The 27,600-nt window shown below is 43.3% G+C and overlaps 1 protein-coding gene across 2 annotated transcripts in view; it reads right to left on the bottom strand.

Annotated features, from left to right (window-relative positions):
* The window catches only part of ttc28 (tetratricopeptide repeat domain 28), a 723,607-nt gene that overhangs the window by 121,205 nt on the left and 574,802 nt on the right, over positions 1–27,600 (bottom strand). The window lies entirely within an intron of this gene.

Genomic DNA, 27,600 nt, shown 5'->3' with positions numbered 1-27,600 from the left:
CCGCACAGACAGTGACCCTAGATGGGGATCGAATCCAGGTCCCTGGTGCTGTGAGAGAGCAGTGCTGACTACCATGCCGCCCATTCAGGCACAAGATTAAAAGGTTGTGTGCATGAGATACAAGATAGGCAGATGATAAAGAAGTCTTAGATTTCGACTTATTCAGTGATGGTAATATCTGCTTCCCTAATGGGTAAAAGCAACCCAGAGGAGCTGACTGGCAAAGACTCACTGCCACAAACGCATGCTTAATCCAGATATATTCAATTCAAATTCTTACAACATTAATGTAATCTTGAGAAATGATATACATCCATTAAAAATGTAAATAACCAAGCTCCCTCATTCTCTCAGCAGGATGTTTCCAAGGAGTCTATTGCTTTCAGTGTGAATTCACAAATTGCTTCTATAAATGGATCAGCCATAACAATCAGAAAAATACTCCATCACTGACTCCAAGTTAATTGGCTCAGTTGCATATCACAAATTAGAATAGCAGTTTCTTCACTTCTTAAGAAAGCATTCACATTAACAACGTTCAAAGGAGCATTTCCAGGTGTATGTGATGTTAAACATTCGCAACAAAACAACAATTCAGAATTTTGAATGAGTCAGGGACTGTTGGTTACTTCTGAAACTGCTTTTCCTCTCTTTTGCAGACTTTATTCCATTTATTGAGGTCTGTAAAAACTCAACTGCCATGCCAAGACTGCCTGCGCTGGCTTGTGTTTGCATTTTTCATTAAATGTGTGCAAACGTGTTGGTACATGTTTGTATGCGTGCGTACGTATGTGTCAGCCAATAACTGCTGCGGACAACAGCTGCCATTTCTCTAGTATGTGGACAGAATTCAGCAAACTGTTAGATAAGCGCAAATAAAAGATCAAGTTCACATCTTGAAAAGGCAACGATCCTGAGAACAGGGCACAGTGAAAAATACAAACTTTCAACATGTTCACCCTTTGCTTTCGCTGCCTTTTCTGCTTATTCAAACATCTCGAGTGTCACACCCATAAATGTTCAAAAGGGAAAGGCTTGTGTCATCACTGACTCAACAACAGTGACTCTTATTAAGCATCATTAGTTTAGCTTAAAAGATGGCACAGTGACTGGCACTGCTGCTTCACAGCTCCGTGGACCTGGGATCGATTCCAGCTGTATGGAGTTTGTACATTCTCCCCATGACTGTGTGGGTTCCTCCAGGTGCTCCATTTTTCTCCCACTGTCCAAAGATGTCCAGGTTAAAGTTTATTTATTAGTGTCACAAGTTAGGCTTACATTAACACTACAATGAAGTACTGTGGAAAACCCCCTAGTCGCCACACTCTGACCCCCTGTTCAGATACACTGAGGGAAAATTTAGCATGGCCAGTGCACCTAGCCAGCTGGATTGGCCATGCTAAATTGCCCCTTAGTGTCCCCAGATGTATAGGCTAGATAGGTTAGCCATGGGAAATGTGTGGTGCTCAGGGGATAGGGCCTTGGTAAGACACTCTGTCAGAGAGTCAGTGCAGACTCAATGGACCAAATGGTCTCTTTTGCACTGTAGGGATTCTATGAATCAAATAATAGTCAGGTCACTACAACTTTCTTTTTTACTTTCCTCCTCCTCTCCAAAAGAATGGACGATGGTATTAACATAAGATAAGGTGAGGCGTAGAGGCAGGCACAGTTTCAGAGGTGGAAGTAAGAGGCTTTTGTGATGCGAATGTCGGGTTGCAAATTTAGCTCGTGGTCTTATAGGAGGTTATAGACAGTATGCTTGAGCCTGACAATGGTCAATGAGACAGAGAGAATCAGTAGTCACGGAGTATATGACAAAGGGCTAAAGGTGACGGCTTCAGACTTAGGAGAGGAAATTGCATTTCCATCCAGCTTAAATATTGGATAAGCAGTCTTTATAATAAAAACAGAAAATGCTGGAAATAGTCAGCAGCAAGTCTGGCAGCATCTGTTGCATGTTTTGATAAAGGTTCATGGACCTGAAATGTAACTCTTGTTTTTCTCTCCTTACAGATGCTTCCAGGCCTGCTTCATATTTCCAGCATTTTCTGCTCCTACGGATTTCCAGCATCCACAGAAATTTGTCTTTGTATTACTGGCAACACAAGTTTCCAGTTAGAAAATGAAGAGGTAGAACTCCATCTTGACCCTTTGTCCCTGCCGAGGGGATGGGTTTAGAAGAGGAAGTGACAAGGCCACAGACAGATTCTTGGGGACTCCCAAAGTGACAATGTTGGGGAGGATGGGGAAGCCATTGCTGACTGTGATCCGGTAATTAAGAGTACAATCCCATTGGATTACACAGGAGAGGCATTGGAGGAGAATGACTTGCTTAACCATATCAAGGCTGCAGAGTTCTAGTAGGGATAGCGCATCCTACTCACAGTCATGAAGGATGTTGTTTGTGACTCTGGGCTTTTCAGTACTGTGTTGGGATGGTAACTTCTTTAGGTAGATTGGAGGACAGAGTCGCAGAAAAGTTGCATGGCTTTAGAGGACAACAATACATTCAAGTCTTTGGAGCAGAAATGCAGTTTTGAGTTGCGGCCAGTTTGCAATGACAGAGCAGGATCAAGGCTTGAGAAGGGCATGACTGTGGCAGTTTTGAGGCTAAGGGGACACTAAGGGGACCCGGGTTTGATTCCTGGCTTAGGTCACTGCCTGTGTGGAGTTTGTACATTCTCCCAGTGTCTGTGTGGGTTTCCTCCGGGTGCTCCACAGTTTCCTCCCACATTCTGAAAGACATGCTGGTTAGGTGCATTGACCCGAATAGGGACTGGACTGTGGCGACTAGGGGAATTTCACAGTAACTTCATTGCAGTATTAATGTAAGCCTTACTTGTGACGAACAATTTAACTTTAATTCCTTTTTATAACTTCAGATAACACAGGGCCCAGAAAATGAAGTTGAGTGGTTAGCAATTTAGTCTAAAATAAATCTACCTTCATGTGTTTGAGCTCCTGACTACTTGCATGCAATGGGATTCTCCTGAATATATATTCATGTATTGTCCCTCAGTATCATGGGGTATTCCAATTCAAAAACTATTCTTAAACAATCCATCTTCTCACTGGATTAACTGTATCTCGCCACAGCTGCAGCGCATCAGAGTCAAAATGATGTCTTACATTAGGCAATCCTTAAAAACAAAAAATAAAAAATAAATCTGTGGGACTATCCAACCGCTGTTTATTTATACATTTTACTTTATACAGCTCCACATCTGTTGTACTCTATAAACTGACTCACAGATGAACTTCCAGTGGCCACTTCAGTCTGGTAATTAAGTGCCTGCTGTGACCACTCGGGCCTAACAGCTGCACTAATATCCTTGAAAATCTTAAATTAATCAATTAGTGATTATTTAGGGAGAGGTCAGCTCAAGTTTATTTTATTTAAACACAGATACTTAGCCAGATATTAATGTTTATTTTTTAAAATAAAGAAACCGCTGTCAACCATCGAAGAAAGTTTTCCTTTTATTCTATTCAGTTGAATCAGGCATCATTGGCAATTCAGGCCAACATTTGTAGTCCTTTCCTGATGACCCTCGACAAGGTAATGGTCAGCCACCTTCTTGAATCCCTGCAGTCCATGTGGTGTAGGTACACCCACAGTGCTGTTAGGAAGGGAGCTCCCAGGATTTGGATCATGTGACTGTGAAGAAACAGCGATATATTTCCAACTCAGGATGGTGTATGACTCAGAATCATAGAACCCCTGCAGTACAGGAGGAGGCCATTTGGTATTCAAGTCTGTACTGACCAAGTTCCATCCAGGCCCTATTCCCATAATCCCACATATTTACGTGCTAATCTCCCTGAAGCTAAGGAGCAATTTAGCATAGCCAATCAACCTAACCTGAACATCTTTGGATTATGGGAGGAAACCGGAGCACCCGGAGGAAACCCAGGCAGGCATGGGGGGAACTTGCGAACTCCACACAGACAATGACCCGAGGCTGGAATTGAACCTGGGTCCCTGGCACTGTGAGGCAGCAGTGCTAACCACCGTGCCGCCGACTTGGAGGGGAACATGCAGATAGTGGTCTTTCCATGGATCTGCTGCCCTTGCCCTCCTAGGTGGTAGAGGTCATGGGTTTGGAAGATGCTACCGAAAGAGCTGCAGTGAATTGCTGCAGTGAATTTTGTGGATGGTACATACTGCTGCCTCGTGTGTCAGTAATGGGGCAAGTAAATGTTTAAATTGGTGGATGGGGTAATGATCTGCTTTGTCCCTGATGGTGTTGAGCCACTTCAGTGCTGTTGGAGCTGCACTCATCCAGGCAAGTGAAGGGTATTCCATCACACTCCTGACTTGCACTGAGGACGGACTTTGGGGACACTGAAGGTGAGTTATTCACCCCAGAATTCTCAGTATCTGACCTGCTCTTATAGGCACAGGATCTGTATGATCCATCCAGTTCAGTTTCTGGTCAATGGTAACCTCAACGTTATCGATAGTGCCGGGTTCAACTATGGTAATGCCATTGAATGTCAAGAGGAGATTGTCTCTTGTTGGATATGATCACTGCCTGATACTTGTGTGATGAGAATAATATTTATGATTTATTAGCCCAAGTCTGAACGTTATCCAGGTCTTGCTGCCTATTGACGTACACTGTTTCAGTATCGGAAGAATTGTGCAGCGTACTGTATATTGTACAATCATCAGTGAACATCCACCCACATCTGACCCTATGATGGAGGGAAGGTCATTGATGAAGGTATTGAAGATGGTTGATAGTCACTATCCTGGGGAACTCCTGCAGTGATGCCCTGGAACTAAGACTAAGATCTAACAACTGCACCATCTTCCTTTTTAAGAGATACGGTTCCAAGCACTGAAAAATTGCATTTATGTTCTGGCTTATCTTACTAAACATTCCACCATACAATGAACTATTGTCAAACACAATGGCATCTTTTACTCATTCATGGCATCTGAACATAGGTGGCAAGGCCAACACTTGTCGTCCATCCCTTACTGCTCTTGAGAAGGTGATGGTGACCCAACTACTAATACGTCAATAAATACAGCAGATAATGGCGCCATCCTTTCCTGACCTGGCTCCTTATCAGCCTTCAGACTAAACTAGTAAACAGAATAATCAGTACAGACATAAAAACTTATATCCGTATAGCACCTTGCAAGAAGAGAAACATTCAAGGTTGTTTTTTTTTACAGGAGTGATGGCATTGAAAAGGGAGTGGAAGAAAGTTCAAGGGAAATGCCCAAAGACACAGCAGAAAAGTTCACTTTGAGGAGGCTTTGAATAAGATGACTGATTAGTTAATCTGCCTTCAGTGATATTGATGGATTGCACTTTTGTTTCAGGGGTCCATATATATCGATAATTAAATGCCATGGACCAGCACCAAAAAAAGGAGGCAATGGAATGTTGGCCTTTCCATCTAAAGGCTTAAAATACAAGAGTTTTGAAATTATTCTACAGCCACACAAAATAGAATACGTTTCGAATACTTTATTCAATAAGAGTTAAACTGTGGCTAGGATTGTATTCCCTGGAACTCAGAAGATTAAGGAACGATTTGATTGATAAAAGCAAAATACTATGGACGCTGGAATCTGAAACAAAGACAGAAAACTCTGCAGAATCTCAGCAAGTCTGGTATCACCTGTGGAGAGAGAATAGAGACAACGTTCCGAGTCCGGATGACCCTTCGTCAGAGCTCTGACTATTGGCTCTATTCTCTCTCCACAGATGCTATCAGTGATTTGATTGATTTTTTTCAAAATATTTAGGGGAATTGACAGAACCGTTAGGTAGAAACTATTTCTGCTTGTTGAAGAGTCCACGACTAGTGGGCATAATCTGGATATTTAAGCCAGATCTTAAATTAGGAAGCACTCCTATGCAAAAAAGTTGTGTAAGTTTGGAACTCTCTTCTGCAAACAGTAACTGATGTTTAATCAATTGTTAATTTTAATAGCGGGATTAATAAATTTCTGTAAACGGTGGAACGGGCTGGAGGGTTAAGCGGCCTAGTCGTTTTTCAGTATCCCATACACTGAGAATACTTATCCAATAAAAGTGTTGGCAGGTTCAATTCAATTTAAAATCTACTGATTCATTCTATTCATAAAATGTAAAACATGATGGAAAGTAATTCTTAGGAATGATGAGGAGATGCTGGAAAGAGTTCAAAAGGAGAACAGAAATAGAAATTGTGCATTGTTTCAAGAAATGCAAAATCCTTACTGTGCACTTTATTCCACAGTTCCGCTGAAGTCCAAGCCTAATGTTAAAGGCAGACACGCGTGGGCGCCATCCTTTCCTGACCTGGCTCCTTATAAGCCTTCAGACTAAACTAGTAAACAGAATAATCAGTACAGATATAAAAACTTATATCTGTATAGCACCTTGCAAGAAGAGAAACATTCAAGGTCGTTTTTTTTAAACAGGATTGATGGCATTGAAAAGGGAGTGGAAGAAAGTTCAAGGGAAATGCCCAAAGACACAGCGGAAAAGTTCATTTTGAGGAGGCTTTGAATGGGAATCGGAAAGTAGCAAAAGTATTGTACGGTGGTTAAGAAATGCAGAGAATCACAGAATCCCTTCTTTGCAGAAGGTGGCCATTTGGCCCATTGAGCCTGCACTGACAACAATCCCACCTGGGCGCCATCCCCGTAACCTCACATATTTACCGTGTCAATCCCCCGAACACTAAGGGGCAATTTAGCATGGCCAATCCATCTAACTAGCTCACCTTTGGACTGTGCGAGGAAATCGGAAGACCCGGAGGAAAGATATGGGGAGAACGTGCAAACACCACACAGTCACCCAAAGTCGGAATTGAACCTAGTTCGCTGGCACTGTGAGGCAGCAGTACTAACCACTGTGCCACCATGACATAACTAAAAACCTAAGACCAATTGTAAAGCAGAGAGAGCAAGGAATGCACAGCAGACAAGAGTTGGAAAAGCAAAGATTAGATATTGGAAGTTAGCGCAGATTACAAAGACTTAGTGGAGTGAATCTGTGGAGAGATTTCAAAGATTTTGAAGTTTTTATACTGGGGATGCATTTTAATTGGCAAGGACAAAACTGATAAGTGTCCAGGTCTACCTTTTAGTACACAATTTACATGGCAGAGTTTCGAATGAGTTGGAATTTACATAGAGTGGAACCAAAAGACAAATAGGAGAAGCACTGGCAAAATCCAGCCCAGAGGTGACAAATGTTTCAATGAGATTTTCAGTGGCAGTCAGGATTAGGATGAGACATCAGCAATCAAAGCTTGGAGATGGAACTAGGCAGTCTTTGTGACAGGTGAGTTGTTAGGCTTGTTTGAACAAAGGGCCACCAAAACAGCTGATAAAAGGGAAAAAGTGAAATGAGAGAGCAAAGTGGCCAAGAATACAAAAACAGATTGCAAGAACTTTTACGAGTAAACACAAAGGAAGAGAGTGGCTAAAGCAAATGTTGGTTCCTTAGAATTTTGGAAAATCGTACATCCACTGTTTACTTGCAGCTATTTCTTTTAGAACCAGAAACAGGAGAAATCAAGTGGGAATGTGGAAATGGCAGAGACATTAACAAATATTTAGCGTCTGTCCTCACAATGGAAGGCACAAGTTACATGCTAAAAATAGAAGGTAACCAAGGGGCTAACAGAGGTGAGAAAATTAAGGTCATTGGAATTGGCAGAGAGGGAGTACTCAAACAATTCAACAGAACTAAAATCTGACAAGTCCCCAGCACAGAAGCCATTCAGTTGATTAGATTAGGTTAGGGTGATTGGCCAAGCTAAATTGGCCCTAGTGTCAGAGGATTAGCAGGGTAAGTATGTGGGGTTACGTGAATCAAGCCTGGGTGAGACTGTGGTTGGTGCCAACCCAATAGGCCAAATGACCTCCTTCTGCACTGTAGGGATTCTATGATTCTGGTAGCTTACATCTTAGGGTTTCAGCAGATATAACTGCAAGCAGACAGTGGATACTCCAGCTATGATTTTGCAAAGTTCCCTAGGTTTTAGAATGGTCCCAGCAGCTTGGGAGTAAGCAAATATAACAATGATATTCAGGGAAGGAGAGAGAGAGCGAAAACAGGGAACGACAGACCCATTAGACTGACATCAATCATCCAGAAAGTCATGCAATCTAATGTTAAAGAAGTTTTAACAATGCACTTTACAAAGCTTAATATGATTAGAGCAAGTCAACATGCTGTTAGAGAAATTTATTAGACTTTTTTGAGGATGTACCTAATGGGGTAGATAAAGGATATCCAATAGATATGCTTTGGTTGGGATTTTCCTGCCTTGGGGATCTATTGGACCTGCCGAAATTCAATGGATGTGGGCATTCCATGCTGCAGATCCCAAATAACAGAACTGGAAAATCTCATGGTCTCAGATTTCCAAAAGGTATTTAATACGTGTCACACAAAAAGTTAATACACTAGAAAAGGGCTTATGGAGTTGCGGTTGGTATACTCGCATGGATAACTGTTCAGTTCACTATAAAAGTAAATTTAACATTTTCAAGTCAGCAACTTGTGATTGTGGATTATAGCAAGAATCAGTGTTGGTGCCCCAGCTACTTTAATGACTTAGGCAGAGAGTGAAATATCTAAGTTCACTGATCACATAAAGCTTGGTGGGAATGAAAGCTGTGAGGAGGACACAAGGAGACTGTGAAGAAACATACACAGGTTACATACAGTTCATCACACAAACCAGCTTCTCATCCATTGACTCTGTCTACACTTCCCATTGCCCCAGGAAAGCAGCCAGCATTATCAAGGACCGCACACACCCCAAACATTCTCTCTTCTCCCTTTTTCCAAGATACAAGCGTCTGAAAACACATACCAACAGACTTAAGAACAGCTTCTTCCCTGCTGTCATTGGACTTCTGAATGGTAATACCATATATCAAGTTAATCTTTCCCTTCACCCTACCTGTAACTGCAACACTATATCCTGCACCCGAGGCTTTCCTTCTCCCCTCTGTACTCTATGAATGGTGTATTTTGACTGGATAACTTTCAAGAAACAATATTTTTCACTGTGTACCAGTACACGTGACAGTAATAAATCAAATCAAACAAATTGGTGACAAGGTAGCAGATTAAATATAACGAGGGCAAGTGTGAGGTTATTCACTTTGTAAGGACAGAAATGCAGAATTTTTAAAAAGGAAATTAAGTTTGCAAATGTTGATGTTCTGAGAGACTTGGATATAGTCATACAAAGAAGACAACAAGCTAGCATGCAGGTACAACAAACAATTAAGAAAGCAAAAGGTATGTTGGTTTTTAGTGCAAAGGGATTAGAATACAAGAATAAAGAAGTCTGGTCACAACTATATGAGGCTTTGGTGAGACCACACCTGGAATGCTGTGTGCAGTTTAAATTTTTATATTTAAGGAAGGATATACTTGCATTGAAGGTAGTGCAGTGAACATTCACTAGATTTGTCCCAGTGATAAGAGGGCTGTCCTATAATGAGATGCTGAGTAAATTGGACCTGCATTCTCTTGATGTTTAGAAGAATGAGAAGTTATCTCACTGAAACATTCAAGATTATTCACAATACACATTAATGATGTGGATGAAGGAATTGAATGCAATATCTCCAAATTTGCAAGTGACGCTCAGCTGGGTGGCAGTGTGTACTGTAAGGAGGATGCTAAGAGACTGCAGGGTGAATTGGACAAGCTGGCTGAATGGGCAAATATTTGACAAATGCAACATAATGTAGAGAAATCTGAGGGTATCCACTTCCATGGCAAAAGACAGGAAGGAATGGTGGCAGTTAAGAAATGGTGGCAGTTTAGGAAAAGGGTAAAGTGCAACATGACCTGGGTATCCTGGTGGAACATTTGCTGAATGCTGGCCTGCAGGTACAGCGGGCAGTGAGGAAAGCTAATGGCATGCTGGCTTTCATAGCAAGAGGATTTGAGCACAGGAGTAAGATTGTCTTGTTGCACTTATGATTTGTTGCCTTGGTGATGCCACACCTTAAGTACTGTGTGCAGTTTTGGTCTCCTTGTCTGAGGGAGGACTTTCTTGCTATTGAGGGAGTCCAGCAAAAGCTCACCAGACTTTCAATCCTGGAATGGCAGAACTGACATATAAAGAGAGACTGGGTTGTACCAGAGAAGAATGAGATGGGAGCTCATAGAAACACATGAAATCCTGATGGGACTGGACAGGCTGGATGTGGGAAGAATGTTTCCAATGTTGGAGAAGTCCCGAACTAGGGGGTCACAGTTTAAGAATAAGGGGTAAGCCATTCAGGACTGAGATGAGGAAGAACTTCACTCAGAAAGTTGTGAACCTGTGGAATTCTCTACCACAGAAATCCATTGGGGCCAGTTCATAATGTATGTTCAAGAGGGAGTTGGACATGGCCCTTGTGGCTAAAGTGATCAAGGAGTATGGAGAGACAGGAGGAGTGGGATACTGGAAGTGCATGATCAACCACGATCATTTTGAATGATGGTGTAGGTTCGAAGGGCCGAACGGCCAACTCCTACACCTATTTTGTATGTTTCTATTATGAAGGGTTTGACAGGGTAGCTGCTGAGATGTTGGGACAGGTGCTCCCATTTCATCTATGGCAGCCCTGCTGCAAATGAGAAGAGAATTTAGCGTCCCAGTCAAAATTCCAATCACTTCCAGCAGCTCGGAGAATCCCAGCCACGAATGAGAAAGATGATTGGTTCCCCTGATTGGGGAATCTGGAACTGTAGAGGGGGGAAAGCTTAAGGATATAGGGCTGATCATTTCAGACTGTGATGAGGAGCTTTTTCTTTACTCAAAGGATATCTTTGGAATTCTTTACCCCAGAGGGCTGTGAAGGTGCCATCATCAAAGACTGATTTTTGATCTCTCACAGAATCAAGGGGCGAGGAAAGTGGAGTTGAAATGTAAAATCAGCCACAATCAAATTGAATGGTACAAAGAACAACAAACAAAGAACAGTACAGCACAGGAAACAGGCCCTTCGGCCCTCCAAGCCTGTGCCACTCATTGGTCCAACTAGACCATTCGCTTGTATCCCTCCATTCCCAGTCTGCTCATGTGACTATCCAGGTAATTCTTAAACAATGCCAGCGTGTCCGCCTCCACCACCCTACTTGGCAGTGCATTCCAGGCCCCCACCACCCTCTGTGTAAAAAACATCCCTCTGAGATCTGAAATCCGAATCTAGAGTAGGCTCGATAGGCCATATGGTTGCCACATCCTCCCATTTTGTTATTCTTACATCCTTAAACTACGGAGGCTTCATTAGTGGTGGGGGCAAGTGAGAGAGAGAATGAGACTTTCTCATTGAAGATAACACTTTGGGATATCCTGAGGTTATGGAAAAAACAGGATATAAATGCAATTCTTTCTTCAATCTTTTGGTTGTGTGCAACCGATTTAATGACGTGGCTGTAGAAAGGTAATGGCTCCGAGTCAAAGCACTTTGTTTGAAGACCATATGTTCATATTTTGAAAACATAACCCACTCCCAAGATTCCGCCATTCAAATCTACTCTTTGATGTACTTAGTTTCCCCCGAATCTGTAATTGCAGACGAGGCAGTGCAAGTCTGAAACCAGATCCACTGATCCCTCACTCATTCTTGGAGACACTTCATACAAGCGCACTTTGTGTATATGGTATTTTGTAAGCACATACCTAAAACTTTACAGTGAAGGTGGCCTAAATCAAAAACATACTTCCGTTCATGAAAGGATGTTTTTATATGCTTTGACAGCAAATTGGTTGAGATGTTGGCTAATTGAGGAAATTTGTGAACTATTTCATTTCCCCAAAAATGTATACTCCTGTGGCCAAAGGTGCAATTGGTTGAGCTATATTTTATAAAGATATCAAGGGCTATGGGGACAATGTAAGAAAATGCTATTGAAGTGGAAGATCAGACGTGATCTAGCTGAATGGTGGAGCAGGCTCAAGGGCCAAAGTTTAAGTTTATTTATTAGTGTCACAAGTAGGCTTACATTAACGCTGCATTGAAGTTACTGTGAAAATCCCCTAGTCGCTACACTCCGGCTGAGGGAGAATTTAGTACAGCTAATGTACCTAATCAGCGCGTCTTTTGGACTGCAGGAGGAGAGGGGAGCATCCTCAGACACAGGGAGAACGTGCAGACTCCGCACAGACAGTGACCCAAGCCGAGAATCGAATCCGGTTCCCTGGCACTGTGAGGCAGCATTGCTAACCACTGTGCCACACCATGCCACCCAAACAACCTACTCCTGCTCCTATTTCCTTTGTTTCTATGTACCTATCTGCACTCATTGTGCAAAATTTATTTATAAATGAGTCTGGTGTGTGTATGCAGGCACCCAAATCCCACTGTACATGGAGTACTCTTATATCAATGATCACTGTAGCAATGTGGTCCAGCATGCATTGTAGAAGGTAAAATTAAGCATTTTTCAAAATCTGTGGGAGAAGGGCCTCTTGTGGCTTGCATAAGAACATAAGAACATAAGAAATAGGAGCAGGAGTAGGCCATCTAGCCCTTCGAGCCTGCCCCGCCATTCAATAAGATCATGGCTGATCTGTCGCTGCTCAGTTCCACTTTCCCGCCCTCTCCCCATAACCCTTAATCCCCTCTCTTATCAAAAACCCATCAACCCGCGTCTTAAATATATTTAGCGAGGCAGCCTCCACCACTTCAACGGGCAGAGAATTCCAGAGATTCACCACCCTTTGAGTGAAGAAGTTCCTCCTCAACTCCGTTCTAAACCGCCCCCCTTTAATCTTGAGGCTGTGCCCCCTAGTCCTACTGTCTTTTTTGAGCGGGAAGAGTCTCTCCACCTCTATCCTATCCATCCCATTCATCATCTTATACGTCTCAATGAGATCTCCCCTCATTCTTCTAAACTCTAACGAGTACAAGCCCAGTTTATTCAGCTCTTACCCTTCAGTTTGAAAATGGTTTTCCTCTGAAAGTTACTGGAAGTGTGAGCTGACAACTGTGTATCAGGGACTCAGCGAGTGACCTGATCTTTAGTTTGAGACTAAGTGCAGCAATGGGCGGGTTTCATGGCATGTTCCCTGCTCGCCAGTGTGGTGGGAAATCACGTCCTCACGCTGCAGATGGATGTCAGGGACGCATTTAGACGTAGTGGTAGGCTTAGAAAAATGAAGAAGCTTTGAGATCACTTTTGGGTCCTGGGTGTTCAAAGGCTATTTCCATCATGCATGCTTGTAAATACATTTGCTGTTCACAGGAATGGTCTAGTCATTTGAAAGCATCATGCATCTATGTACCTTCTTATTGTGAACGTAAGCCATGTTCCCACTCAACGTTCACCTCCCTTTATGAAGCTTACATTCCAGTGATGTGTAGCTGAATTGTGATAGTTACCCTACCCTTGTGTTCTGTCAGGGAAATGTGTCAAACTCTTAAACGGAAGTGTCTAAAAATGCATTATGTACCAAGCTCCTTAGAAGACAGCATGTGCTCACTTGTCTTGAAATGGTAACTGCAATTATCTCTCAACGTGAGAAGGCTGCCTTCATTGGCAGTAAGAAGTCTCACAACACCAGGTTCAAGTCCAACAGGTTTATTTGGTAGCAAATGCCACTAACTTTCGGAACTGGCCGTTCCTCGGACCACCCAGATCCGAAAGCTAGTGGCATTCGCTATAAATAAACCTGTTGGACTTTAACCTGGTGTTGTGAGACTTCTTACTGTGTTGAGCTCAGTCCAACGTTGGCATCTCCACATCACTGGCAGTGCCAAAGCACAACAAGACTTACAGCCATGATGGTCTCTCCAACCATGTGAGCATCTTGGTGTCTGATAAAAGTTTCTCATTCAGGTGCTGATGACTGGATCAAGTTCTTTGATACAGCCTCTGTGCTGTGGTGCCAAACTCCACTTCACACATTGTACGGAGACAGGGATCACTGCTGACATTTCCAAAGATTGGGGCCCAGTGAATCATGGGTGTTGAAAGCGCAAGTCCAAATACTGAACCTGCTCTCAGTGGTACTGGTTGCAAAGGGCTATTGGTCCCCTGTAGATTCCTGGAATAGCGTGCAGCCAAAAGAATTGAGTGTGGTGGTCAATTCCAGGACCATTGGCAAGGGACGTACTCCCATTCCATGGGGCATTAGGTCCTCCTGCAGAACATGGCCGATATGACCCACCACATCTTCTGACAAGTGCAAATGTGTGAGGCACTGTCACTCATCTTCAGATAGGGAAGACCCTCCATGGAATGATTTTAACCTCCTCAACCACTGGGTATTGCTGGGGTTCCCCTGACTATGGAGCTGAGGACAGGGCCCCCTTCTGGAAGTCGGGCTAGGCTGCACTGGACCCTTCTCCTCCTCAATTAGATCACCGCTGACAAGACGACAGCATTGAGCACAGTCTGCATCATTCAATCCTTTCTCCCCCTGGAGACTGATTGATAAAAGAGATTAATGAGCACTGGGCAAATATAGTAGACCTCCCACTCACAAACACAAAGACAGTGTCATGCCTACAGTTGCGTATGAGCTACTAGTTTTTTGCTGGTAGCTGAGGCGTATACTCATAGATCTAGGTGACCGCGATGCCAACCTGGCATCTCAATCCCACAGAGGCTGAAGGGGACAAAAATAGAAAATGCTGGAAAATCTCAGCACATCTGACAGCATCTGTGGGGAGAGAATAGAGCCAATGTTTTGGGTCTGGATTACCCTTTGTCAGAGCAGATCTCTCTCCAGGAGCATCGACTGACTCTATCACAAAGCTGTCCTGATTCCCAGTTTCACTTCATTCTTCGTCTCATTTGACGCATTAACAAGAAACATTTTCCCTTCCTTTCAGATGTTAAGATACTCATTGAGCTCTGTCAAACGGTCATCTAGTCTCAAAGCGTTGACTCTATTCTCTCCCCACAGATGCTGTCAGACCTTTTAATCATAGAAACCCCACAGCGCAAAAAGGCACCATTCGGCCCATCAAGTCTGCACCAACCACAATCCCACCCAGGCCCTATCCCCATCTCCCTACATACTTTACCCACGAATCCCTCTAACCAATGCATCTCAGGACACTAAGGGGCAATTTTAACATGGCCAATCAATCTAACCTGCACATATTTGAACTGTGGGAGAAAACCACAGCGTCCGGAGGAAACCCATGCAGAAACAAGGAGAATGTGCATACTCCACACAGTGATCCCAGCTGGGAATCGAACCCAGGTCCCTGGAACAGTGAAGCAGCAGCGATAACCACTGTACTATCATGCCGCCTGTGGAGATTTTCCAGCATTTTCTGTTTTTGTTTCAGATTCCAGCATCCACAGTATTTTGCTTTTATCTAGAGATTGAGAGGGGTTTGGACATGTTGCTGAAATGTGCCACCTTACCAAAGGCACTCCTGCAATCTATGATCCAATACACTATCAAGCTCAGCTTCTGGTCGGGTTTTGATCTGTACCCCATCAGTGGGATGCCAATTACACCGGCCTCCAGCTGGTTTCTTGATCCTCCCATGGCAGGCACCAACAGACAATCCCACAGGAAACTCACCGTGGCATAAAACTGATTTTTGGACTTCCACTAAATTATCCCCCCACCCACCTCTGATGGGGGCATGGGAGGATGCCACCCTATTTGTACAGCCATGAATTAACCTGAAATACTGATCAGGATTAATTTTCCGACTCCACTAAATATCTCCTGAATCTTTGTAAGGCCCACATTCACTTCCATTTAAGTTGAAGAGTGAAGCCCAAACTTATCAACACTTTCCTCATTACGTTTCCATGATGGAAATGATTCATTGAATGTTCGTACACTGCAATGCTTCAAGTGTCTTGAGGGCCATCCCTAACCCTGAAAGTGGCTTGTTTTCCAAAATGGTGAATGAGAGTGGCCGACACACTTCCTTACCAAGAAATTAAAAATGTTTGCTCCCACCCCTTCAATATGCAATTACTGAGAACAGAGGGAAAAAAATGTTTCTCCAGGGTTATTAATCAATGTGGGAGGATTAGTCACAACTAATTGATCATTGTGATTGTGCCACCTCATCTGTCATGTTAGATCAGCCAAGTTACAAGCAAATGACAGAACCTGGATAATAAAACCCCTGTTTTATCAGGTCCGTGAACCAACATTGTAAAATTCAATTTGGAACAATGGAAATTAATGAAATGGAGATTAAAAAATTATAATAAACTTCACACACAGAGTCCCTTGACGGCCATTTTAGGCTGAGGGCTCAAATCCAAGTGATCAGGAGAACCTTCATCTCATACAGAATCATACAAGTGCAGGAGGTGGCCATACAGTGCAGGAGGGGGCCATACAGTGCAGGAGGTGGCCATACAGTGCAGGAGGGGGCCATACAGTGCAGGAGGGGGCCATACAGTGCAGGAGGGGGCCATACAGTGCAGGAGGGGGCCATCAAGTCTGCACCCGACCACAATCCCACCCAGGCCTCATCCCCATGCTAATCCCCGTGACAGTAAGGGGCAATTTACCATGGCCAATCCACCTAACCCAATCACCGTTAGTAGTGGGGCAAATGCACAAAATGATTTCTAAAAGCAAATCTCAGGATCAAAACTATACAAAATAAACTTGTCAGCACCTTTGTAATTGCTGTTCAAGGAAACATGGTGGGTTAGGTCTTAATAAACGTGCCAATTCTCACATACTGGGTGCTAGACTCTGGTATATTAATTTCAGTTTTCTATTAGTTCCATGTTTAACCCAGCACAAAAACAACTTTTGTCTTTCAAAATAGCTGCTGAAAGCTTTTTGGAATTTGACTGTGATCTCTCAAACAATGCTAGGGTGCACATGGTCCCCACAATTCCTTAATGATTTTAAAAATTCATTCCTGGGATGTGCGCGTCGCTGCCTAGGCCAGCTTTTATTGCCCTTCTCTAGTTATCCCTGAGGACTCAGCTCTTAACATTGGCTCTTTTGCAAACATGGTGAGTGGCGGCCTGTGGCTTTCAGCCCACACTGTAGGAATGCAGTTCAACAGTCGAGTGTGCTTTGGTCTCTTCTCTTACCAGCTGCCTCAGGGTACTGTCAGCAGAGTCTTAACTGTGGGTTCTGTGTCTGACCCTGCCGGCCCAACATAGGGGGATGAGATAGGGGAAGAAAAAAAAGTTAAACTGGCTCATTTAATGCTGGCCAAGCCTCTGCAATTCCATACAAGAATGCAGATCCCGTTCTGCAATCCTAATTACCAGCTCATACGTGGGGGTCCCTGTGAAGAGGAGCTGATAGCAGTGATGTGCCACAATCAGGCTGACATTGTTAGCACTGCATCCCAACCAATGAGTTGGAGCTTCCCCAGGACATTTACCATTCAATTAGCTTAACAATCAAAGACATGGGCTAACATATAACATGATTTCTTCAACATAAAATGTTGTATTAGTAGAATGGGTCAACTAATATGACTGATGTCTCTATTCTTGCAGTCATGAAAAATAAGGCACTGTGATTAGCATAGCACCAGGGATCCAGGTTCAATTCTGGCCATGGGTGACTGTATAGAGTTTGCATGCTTTGCCCATGTCTGCGTGGGCTTTCTCCAGATGCTCAGGTTTCCTCCAAGTCTGGGGATGTGCAGGTTAGGTAAACTGGTCGTGTTAAATTGCCCCTTGCTGCCCCAGGATGTGGGGTTGGGGGATTAGCTGGGTAAATATTTGGGGTTACTGGATGGGATGATCTGTCAGAGGCTCAGTGAAGACTCGATGGGCCGAATGGCTTCCTTCTGTACTGTAGGGATTCTATGATTCTTCTATGATCCAAAAGCATTTATGTATGAAGCTCAAATTAAAAAAAAAAGACACCTTATACAGAGATGTTTCATTTTGAACGGATCTGCTTAGCAGATACAATTGTCTCCATAAACACTCAGACAAGGAGTAACAGAGAGCTTATTCAGATAGATAACTGTGTCCACACTGAAAAATTAACCCAGTCTTTACTTCAATCACTTTCATACAAACAATTAAGATCATCAAGCAATCCAAGTGACTTGCTTCAATAATATCATCCTGGTTACTGTCAGGGCCAAGACTGGGACCCAATTGGGTCGACTGATGGTATGTTTTGTCTGCAGAAACGACATTCTTTGAAACATATGATGTATAAAGTGATGTGGGGGGTTTGGTTGGGTCGGTGCTGAGAGGCCTTTTCCCATGGTTCTTTGTTTCCTTTTCACTTCCTGCCAAACAAACTTCTGGAGTTCAGTCTGTGCGACTTTTCCTTTGTGATTCAAAACAAGCAATATCCCAAAGGTTCACCTTTCCCCTCTCCGCCCCCTTTCCTGGACACAAGGGGGAATCATGAGATGAGAAAGGGATTTGAGCAGAAAGTCATTCATTCACTCATTCATAAAGCACAGAAGTGGTCTCTGCGCTAAGGACTTTTAAATATTAGTCCAAAGTAGGGGGAGATCGGGAAAGAGTTACTTGTGTTATGGAAAAATGTATATTTATAAAAACGTCAACTCTCTTATCCTCCAAATAGGTTTAGGCCATTCTAATTGTGTCAATGAGATGACTAGGGGGGCGGGGGGTCTCTCTCTCCAGAGGTAATAGCAGGGACACAGTGTTTGAATGGCCCCGGGAAATCATATTGTCAGCTGGGAGATTTGCATCTCCAGCCAGTCACATGGTTTGCTGTGGTTGAGCAGCTCCTGTGCAGTCTAAATTCACTGTAGAATTGCTCCACAATACAGGGGCTGTCTCTTATTGGTGACACTGTCAGTGCATAAAATTATCAAATGAAACAATGGCCAGTACATCACCTTTCAGTTAGCACAGCTGCCTCACAGCTCCAGGGACCCAGGTTCAATTCCCAGCTTGGGTCACTGTCTGTGTGGAGTCTGCACATTCTCTCTGTGTCTGCGTGGGTTTCCTCTGGGAACTCTGGTCTCCTCCCACAGTCCGAAAGATGTGCTGGTTAGGCGCATTGGTCATGCTAAACTTTAGCTTAATGTACCCAAACAGATGCCTGAGTGTGGCAGCTAGGGGGATTTTCACAGTAACTTTGTTGCAGTGTTAATGTAAGAATATTTGTGACTAATAAATAAATGTTATTTTACTTTTCTTTACCTTTTCTACATGCTTTGATCAAAAACAATAAAACCTCATTCCTCAATTAACACGTTTGCGATGTAGCAATCATACTAAAATACTTCATGGTAGATCTGTGAAAGGAGTCTCTGAGCAAGGGTTTAGGGGCTGCAAGTGAGACAGAAAGCAAATGTAACAAGGTAGGGGCAGAGATTTATTCGTCAAAATCGAGAACAGTCTGCCACCTTGGCAGATTGCATGATCGCATTTTCCAGCTGATACTGGTGTATATTTATTAAGTGTCTTAAGTCTACGGCACAACAGATTTTTTTACATGAGCCTGAATCATATCAATAAACATGACACGGCCGCCAGCTATCAGATTATGCAAAAGGCTCTGTGTATTCTGTACTTTATAATTCATCAGCTCGACTTATATGGGAAAAAAAAGTCTGATTCGCCACTTGCCAAGTGTCTGGCCTTGCAGCACAAAGAAAACGACACTTTCTGCATCTTAAGCTGTATCTGAGGAACCAGGTTGCAAGACTACACCACTGTCGGCAGCAGGTTTCATGCCAACATAGCTGATGGAAAACTGTTCACCTTGAACTTTTAAGCAGCCCAAACATCCCTTGTTCCTTGACTGAATGAGCAGAGAATTGAACCGAAGCCATTAATAAATTTATCCTCTGCGTTAATGCTGTCAAACTCGGACAGACTGACATTCAATCAGAGATGAGTACTTACGGACTGTCAATCATTAAAGCAGGAAGCAGCTCCAAATACAAGACACTATCCATCCATCATTACATTCAACTAACACAGATCAGCAGCAAACAATAACACAGATGCATAAGAGGCAGACAAATAACTACACAAAAGTCTTTACATTTGCCAGGATCCAACGCATGTCTAGACTGGCAGAAGACACAAAGCTAGGTGGAAGGGTGAGCTGTGAGGAGGACGCAGAGATGCTTCAATGTGATTTAAACAAGTTTTTTTTAATGTTTAAAGTTTATTCATTAGTGTCACAAGTGGGCTTATATTAACACTGCAATGAAGTTACTGTGAAAATCCCCTAGTTGCTGCACTTCGCCTGTTCAGGGACACTGAGCAAGAATTTAGCATGGCTAATGCACCTAACCAGCACATCTTTCGGACTGTGGGAGACAAACTGGAGCACTCAGAGGAAATCCACGCAGATACAGGGAGAACGTACAGATTCTGCACAAACAGTGAATCAGACTGGGAATCGAACCTGGGGTCCCTGGCTGTTGTGAGGCAGCAGTGCCACCCACTGTGCTGCCTCATTTGGAGTGAGTGGGCAAATGCATGGCAGATGCAGTATAATGTAGATAGATATGAGGTTATCTACTTTGGTAGCAACGTGGACAACCTCACTTTGGTTGCAATGCGCATTATTAACCGAATGGCCTTGGATTGAGAGGGGGGAACGTGCAATGAGACTTGCTGTCCTCGTACACTAGTTGCTGAAGGTAAGCATGCAAGTGCAGCATGCAGTGAGGAAGCAAATGGTATGTTGGCCTTCATAGCAAGAAGATTTGAGTATAGGGGCAGGAGTGTCCTGCAGTTATGCAAGACTTTTGTGGGACCACGCCTGGAATATTGCAGTTTCAGTCCACTCGTCTGAGGAAGGATCTTCTTGTCACGGATAGAGTGCAGCAAAGATTTACCAGACTGACTCCCGGGATGGTGGGAATAATGGATGAGGAAAGATCGAGTCAAATAGGATTACATTCACAGAAGTTTAGAAGAATGAGGGGGGAATCCCATTGAAAAATATAAAATTCTAACAGGACTAGACTGGTAGGATGTTTCCGATGGTGGGGAGTCCAGGGGTCACAAGCAGAGGATATGGCTTAGACCATTTAGAACTAAGGTGAAAATACATTTCTTCACTCAGAGGTGAGGTGTCCGTGGAATTCTCTACCACAGAAATCAGTTGAGACTAAAACACTGTGCGTGGGATTTTATGGCCTCGTTCGGTCCGAAACTGTAAAATCCGGCCCAAGGTCAACAGACCTTCCCTTTGTCCTCCCCTCGACAGCTCCAATTCCCGTGGTGGGCGGGGCGGTAAAATTCCGGCCTGTATGTTTCCAAAAAGGAGTTAGATATGGTTCTTGGGGTTAAACGAATCAAAGGATATGGGGAGAAAGCGGGAAAAGGTTCTGAGTTGAATGATTAGCCATGATCATGACGAATGGTGAAGCAAGCTCGAAGGGCCGAACGGCCTACCCCTGCTTCTACCTTGAAGCTGAAAATTTACAGAATCTTGCTGCTCACACCAACAACAACTTACTTCAGAATTTACAGCAATTAATCCTGACGGATTTCAAAGGACCAGCTACTGAAACACACCTCCACCTCTGCAGCAGAACAAATATATTGTCTGTTATCAGGTACAGTTCTCCTGTTATTGTTAAACAGTCCATCATTTGATTTACGAGCAGTATCATAAGAGATCCACTGGTATTCTTAATAAAAAAAAAAGAAAGTATGAACAAGAGAAAAGCAATTTAGCCCACACAACCTGCCCCGTAATTTAGGCCTGCATTCAGGACTCAGAACTATTTTCATTCCCCTCCTGCCCTGGGACCATGAATTATGAACCTGTCCGTTCTTGTAATTTAAGTAATTTAAATCTGATACGCACTGACTATTTTGCACATACCTCAAGCATGAAGGCTTTCTACACCTATGAACTTACTCATTTATCCCTAAACATGTCAAGCACTAAGATATTGCACAAGAAACATGCTTTGTCTTCCTTTTCACTTCTGAAATCGTCAGCTTCATTAGCCTGCCACGTAGTTGAAACGAGTGCACATCTTCCCTCAGACTCTCACTCAGGGAATACTTAATTTCTACCAAACACTCATTTGGGGAGTATTTGGTTTCCATCAGGCCCTCACTCGGAGCACTTTGCTTCCAACACGCCCCCATCCTCCCCAGTGCTTGGCTTTGATCAGACCCCCACTCAGTTTCCATCAGAATTGGACACTGAGTTCCGAGCACTCACACACATTCTTAATGCCAAGGGACTAGGAACTGCGGAGGAACAAATAGATTTGTGTGTCCAGGTACACAAATCATTAAAAGCTAATGTACAGGTACAAAAAGTAATCAAAAAGGTTAATGGAATGTTGGCCTCTATCTCAAGGGAGCCAGAATACAAAAGGGAGGAAGCTATGCTTCAGTTGTACAGAGCATTGCTCAGAACCTATCTGGAGTAATGCATTCAATTTTAGGCACTTAACCTCAGGAAGGATATATTGTCCTTGGAAGAAGTGCAGCACAGATTCACCAGACTAATATCAATGCTTAAAAGGTTAAATTATGATGACCGGTTGCGATAAATTTGGCTTGTTTCCATTGCGCGTAGAAGGGCAAGGGATGGTTTAATTGCACTGTTTAAAACAATAAAGCGATTCAATGTGCAGGGAAGTGATTTCCTCTGGTGGTGGGGGATCCAGAACAAAGAAGTGTAATCTTAAATGTAGAATACAACCATTCAAGGACAATATCTGGAAACACTTGTTTAAACAAAGGGATAGAAAAACTCTCTCTCCACCAAAAGGTTAATTGACATCTTTAATGCTCAGATTAATAGATGTTTGTAAGATAAATGTGTGAAAGCGTTTGGATCAAAGGTGGGTAATTTGACTTGAGGTATCAATCAACCATGAAAGAAAAGACTCGAGGAACAGGTTCATGAAGCTAAAAGACGTACTGCTATTCCTCGGTTCAGTACCCAATGAGTGCTTAGGTTGCATCATTTAAACTCTGGTGGCACTCTCACTCACAAGAACACAAGAAATAGAAAGGTAGGCGACCAGAACCTTCCAGCATGCCGCACTACTCAATACAATCATGACTGATCTACGTCTGCCTCAACTCCTTTTCTGTGCCATTTCCCCAAAGCCCTCCATTCCTCGATCTATCAAATATTTAACTACCTTCACTTTAAATACTTCTAATGATCCAGTCTCCATCACCCTTGGAGCAGAGAATTCCAGAAATTCACCACCCACTGAGAGAAGAAATTTCTACGCACCTCAGTTTTAAATGAACAGCCCTTTATCTTGTAGCTATGTCCCCTTGTTCGAGATTCTCCCACGAGTGAAAACATCTCACCATCTACCCTGGCAAGCCCCCTCAGGACCTTAAATGCTTGAATAAGGTTCTTCTAAACTCCAAGGAATACAAACACAAACTATTTAGTCTCTCTCAACAGGACAACCCTCTCATCCCAGGAACTAGCCTTGTGAATCTCCATTGGATGGTCTTCGATGTTACTATGTCCTTTTATAAGCAAGGGGAACAAATCTGGATGCATTCAAGTTAGCAGGTTGTTGCATCAAGTCTCATTCCAGGAGTTGAACGTATAATCTGAATTTGAAGGAGTGCTACTTTTATATATTGAACTTCTGTCAAATTCCCATTAAATTTCCATTCAAAGAATACTTACCGTGCTGAATCCTTCCACCCAGTGTTCTCTGACCCATCGCTGAGTATATCACATCCATAAGACTTCCATTCAATGGGCACTAAGCTTCTAATAGCTTCGTGTTCAGTGAGAAGGCCATTCACTTAGAGCACAAATCAGTGACTATATAGTTCCCATCAGATCTCCGTCCAATGGGTACTTGGCTTACCAGAGCCTTCCATCCCATAAACTTACAAGATGCGACAAAATTTATGGGAAACGGGTTAATTATTTGCTGGATTTGAACGGCTGTGTTTCACATATCCCGACACTACAGTAATGTGACACAGTGAGAGGGAAAGAGAGTTTCAAGATTGGAATATATATGACCTGAAATATCAGTGTACATTAATTCAACTCCGCAACACCCACATACAGCACATTTGGGTATCTTTCAATCCAACTTACTGTAACCCTGTGGGGTGGCGACAGCATAATGGTATTATCCCTGAACTATTAATCCAGCAATTCAGTTAATGTTCTGGGGACCCGGCTTCAAGTCCTGCCACGGCAGACGGTGGAATTTGAATTCAATAGAAAGAATTACGAATCTACTGATGGCCATGGAACCATTGCTGATTGTTGGAAAAACCAATCTGGTTCACTAATGTCCTTTAGGGAAGGAAATCTGCCATCCTTACCTGGTCTGGCCTACATGTGATGCCACAGCTACAGACTCTCAATTGCCCTCCAAGGGGAACTCAATGCTGGCCAGCCAGCGAAGCCCATGTCTCAAGAATGAATAAGAACAACTCTGGAGGTTAAACAATTAAGCTCAGTGGGGAATGATCTTATTAGTTCCACTCTGATTCATTGAAAAAGGATGTTGTCAAGTTTTCAAAAGATCAATTCAATTAGCCAGCATGGAGGCACAGTGGTTAGCATTGCTGCCTCACAGTGCCAGGAACCCAGGTTCGATTCCCAGCTTGCATCACTGTCTGTGCGGAGTCTGTCATTCTCCCCGTATCGGCATGGGTTTCCTCTGAGTGCTCTGCTTTCCTCCCACAGTCCAAAGATGTGCGAGTAAGATGGATTGGCCATGCCAATTAGATGGATTAGCATTGGGGTACTAGCTAAGGTAAATGCATGGGATATGATTATGAGGATAGTGCCTTGGTGGGATTGTGGTTGGTGCAGACTTGATGGGTCGAATGGCCTTCGTCTACACTGCAGGATTCTATGACTGGCCGTGCTAAATTTTCCCTCAGTGTGGCTGAACAGGCACAGGAGTGTGGTAACTAGGGGATTTTCACAGTAACTCCATTGCAATGTTAATGTAAGCTTACTTGTGACAATAATAAATAAACTTTAAACATTAATTGAAATTTTAATATGGTCATGGTTGTCCTTCAAAACAATTTTTTTGGATCTCCCTTAGACACCAGTAACCCATATCTAAAAATCTGATCTCATTCTGCTAAACTAGAGCTCAGTGGCTAAAGTAGATTAAATATCAGTGAATAAATTGAATTGAAACATGGCTGAACTGTGTAATTTCTTTTTTTATTGGTCTCCTGACAATCACAGCTAACAAGTTGGAATACGTGAATAGGTTAGCATGCCCGGGAGGCGAGCCCCGTGTGGATTCAAAATTTACTTATCTCAACTTTTGGTGTGGGTTCTGGCAAGGGATTGATACCTGGAGAACAATGAAACCTCTGCATTCCACACTCGTTCTGTGCTGCTCGCTGCATTCTCTCCTCTGCTTTACCCACACCCCTCCAGCCAGCACGTCTGTATGAGAAACATTCTACTGCAGAAGGATTCCAGAACTAACTGTTAAAAGGGAATCTGATGGGGAAGCTACAATCTTGAGATTGCAGCACTCTTTTTGTGACAGAGTTGCATGGCGATCTTACCAAAAAGATTCTAAGTGACAACCAAGCGTGAAAACGGGAAATAAGATTGCACCCATTTTTTGGGTGAGCTCCCAGACGCAATCATACGGTACTTAGAGAAAGAATCATAATGTGATTCTCGCCAGCAGGGGGAGTGGGCAGAGCCTATTCACACCGGGGAGCCAGCTGCTGAGCCCTAGGGGTATCATTGCGCAGGCACCTCAACCTCCCGGCACACCATGTAGACTAGCAGTGACTGGTAACCTTGGCAGCGACCTGGGAAACAAATTTAATCCCCCTGTTTGCTGAAGCTGTTGATTCACCCAGTCTAAGTTAGATCTCTCGCCTTTTGTGAGTCATCACACTGATATTTTTCACGTAAATAAACTGGCATCAGTTTCTGCCCAGTCACTAAATGAACAAAAGTACTGTCTTGTGCAGCACCAAACCACAGAGAAAAAGAAGATGCAAGGTTCAATTACTTACAGGTCCTGAGTTAGCTGAAATGAGATACAATGGCAAGCGATACACTCCATTAGCAGCCCAGAGTTACAGAGCAAAAGCTTAACAAAGGTTTCTACACCTGATTGCAATGCAATGAATACAAAAGCAAAGGCTATCAACCTGAAACATTGACTCTGCACGATCATCAGTGCTCGCCTGTGTGACGCCTCGGACACCTCCGCATCTGAATTCCCCGCAACAGAATTCACCATGGTGGCACAGTGGTTAGCACTGCTGCCAGGAACCCAGGTTCGATTCCCAGCTTGGGTCACTGTCTGTGTAGAGTCTGCTCGATCTCCCCATTTCTGCATGGGTTTCCTTTGGGTGCTCCAGTTTCACCCAAACATGCGCAGGTTAGGTGGATTGGTCATGCTAAATTGCCCCTTAGTGCCAAGGGGACATAAGCATAATATGGGTTCAACAAATCATCTATAGGCCAGAATTTTCCAGCTGTTCGCCCTGCCGAAATTTTCCGGTGTCGCGGGTTTTCCAACCGTGAGAGGGTAATTCAAAGGGAAATTCAAAGGGAAAGCAACGACAGGCCAATGGTGGGACACCTCCACCCCCGTGAAATCCTACCCATAATACTTCACCATGTTCAGTGCTTAGTTTGCTCACTGTTACTGATGTATCACTGTATTGGAGGATATTCTAAGCAAATGTTCACTGTTTATCCAATTACATTAACACACAATATTTTGTTTTTGGTCTCTTTCCATAAGTTTGCCCTTTCTCTTCTCTCGTTAGGGCATTAGTCCAAGGGTACCAGGCATTCTCTGCTACCTTGCACATTTTTCATGTGATTCTTAGGTTATTCAACTACAGAAGCATCACACCTCATTCCAATCCAACATCCACAGACATGCACTTCAACAGATTCCATAAGATAACAATCAGGACCTGGAACCTTTGACTGATTTTTCTTTCTCCTCATCTTATAAGTGCTTGTACCAATTCAGAGATGCCTAGGCTCTCTTTTCCCCACTACGGATGCACCACTAGGAAGCACAGCTGGGGATTCTCTGAATTAATTTCTTTCTTACCTTTTTATTTGAGAGAAAAGAAATAATTGTAGGTTGCCCTTCTTTTCCCACAAATGCACTTAAATCAATCAGATATGGTGGACATATGTGTGACATCAAACAGTGATGACCATGACAACTTGCAAATGTATAGCTCTTCAATGCAGTAAACCAGGATAAGGCAACTAACAGGTACATAATAAAAACGCTTCCTGAGCCGTGGACATATTGGAGGAGCACCACAGGCACACAATCGTACAGAGGAGAGGAAAGAAGAGTTTAGGAAGAAAATTTCAGAGATTGCACTTCAGGCAGCTCAAGGCACCCCCATAAACCAGACAAAGGGAGAAAGGCATGCACACATATTGAAGTCAAAAGAATGATGAGTATAATAGAGGTTGGGGGTCATCATGTCAATACAACTCACTTTTTTAATGCCCATCCCTAGTTGCCCGAGGGCAGGTGAGAGTCAACCACATTGCTGTGGCTCTGGAGTCACATGTAGGCCAGAACAGGTAAGGATGGCAGATTTCCTTCCCCAAAATGACATTAGTGAACCAGATGGGTTTTTCCAACAATGGTTTCATGAACTGCTAATTCCCGATATTTTTACCGAATTCAAGTTCCACCGTCTGCCAATGCCGGGATTCAAACCTGGGCCTCCAGAACATTAGCTGAGCTTCTGG

This window comes from Carcharhinus amblyrhynchos, chromosome 20 (assembly GCF_965287045.1).
Source record: "Carcharhinus amblyrhynchos chromosome 20, sCarAmb.v2.hapA, whole genome shotgun sequence".
NCBI lineage: Eukaryota > Metazoa > Chordata > Chondrichthyes > Carcharhiniformes > Carcharhinidae > Carcharhinus > Carcharhinus amblyrhynchos.
Note: the sequence above shows the minus strand (reverse complement) of the source record. Positions and strands in the feature narration are given on the sequence as shown.